We start from the raw sequence: 1,099 nt of genomic DNA on the forward strand, positions 1-1,099 counted from the left end.
GCATCTCTGTTTCTCTGGGTAGGGTCCCGCTCTCGGCTCTTCTCCGTTGATGGTCCCAGAGACCTCTGTTCCTATCTTGGAGAATCAATCACTCCTTTCCTCGTTACAAAACTTCTACCTTTGCATTTCCAACCCTCATAATCTGTCGTGATAAGCATTATTCACCATAGTATCACGAGTTACCCATATGTATCGCCTTTCATCAGCTCCGCCCAGACAGATTGAATAGCACCTTCTGGAGATTCTGCCTTCTGCCATGCTAGCACCAGCTTCCCTCTTGAATGCTTGTAAGCCAGTCACTTCTTCCCTTTGTAGTCCCCCCCTCCCCATTGGAGTATCCAGTGTCCAAGCTGTCCGTCTCCGGCCACTTTGTGTCTGTGTTTGGGGGAGTGTGAATGTTTCTTGCTGTGAGGATTTCTTCCTTCTTTGGAGTTGCTGCTCCATAGGTATAGGTCAAGTTCATCAGACTGTATCAGCTCACTTTTTTTTTTTCCCCCCTCCGCTCTTCTTTCCTCTCCTGATTGAGCTCCCATCATCCAGTCATCCGGTCCAGGTCACGTGGGTATCATATGCAAGTGTGGGCGCTCCTGTGCTTATGTCCTCTCTTCCCATTAGCCGGTAGCTCCACTCTCCTCTCGAGTCCTCCGTGGCTACACCACTGTCTCTGGACCCAAGAGTTCCCAGGCCTCTTCACACTGCTTGCCAACCATGTCCCCTACTGGGTCCACAGAAGTCCACTGAACATTGTAGGGATTAGCTTGCCGTTTCATTGCTGCTTTTACTCCACTTCCCCCCATCGGTGATGTGTGTGGTCACCAATCAGAGTGTGCGTTTCCGTTGAGGCTTAGTCTTGGAAGTGGGTTTGCGTTGAGAGGACCTGGCCACTTGCTTTAATGTTTTCTAGGGAAGTGATTTGTTTGTTCTTGTAGCAACAGCCCATCTGCCTCCATTTTTCCTGCAGGTCTTTCTTTCAAGAGGTATCTTTTATTCTTCTAGCCGCTCCAGGCTGGTCTACTCATCTTTTCAAGTGGAGATTTCTCATCTCTGGAGATCTGGATGTGGTTCCGGTTTCTACCTATAGTTTTTTGTATTGCAAAGG

This window comes from Chrysochloris asiatica, unplaced genomic scaffold (assembly GCF_000296735.1).
Source record: "Chrysochloris asiatica unplaced genomic scaffold, ChrAsi1.0 scaffold00244, whole genome shotgun sequence".
NCBI classification, from domain to species: Eukaryota; Metazoa; Chordata; class Mammalia; order Afrosoricida; family Chrysochloridae; genus Chrysochloris; species Chrysochloris asiatica.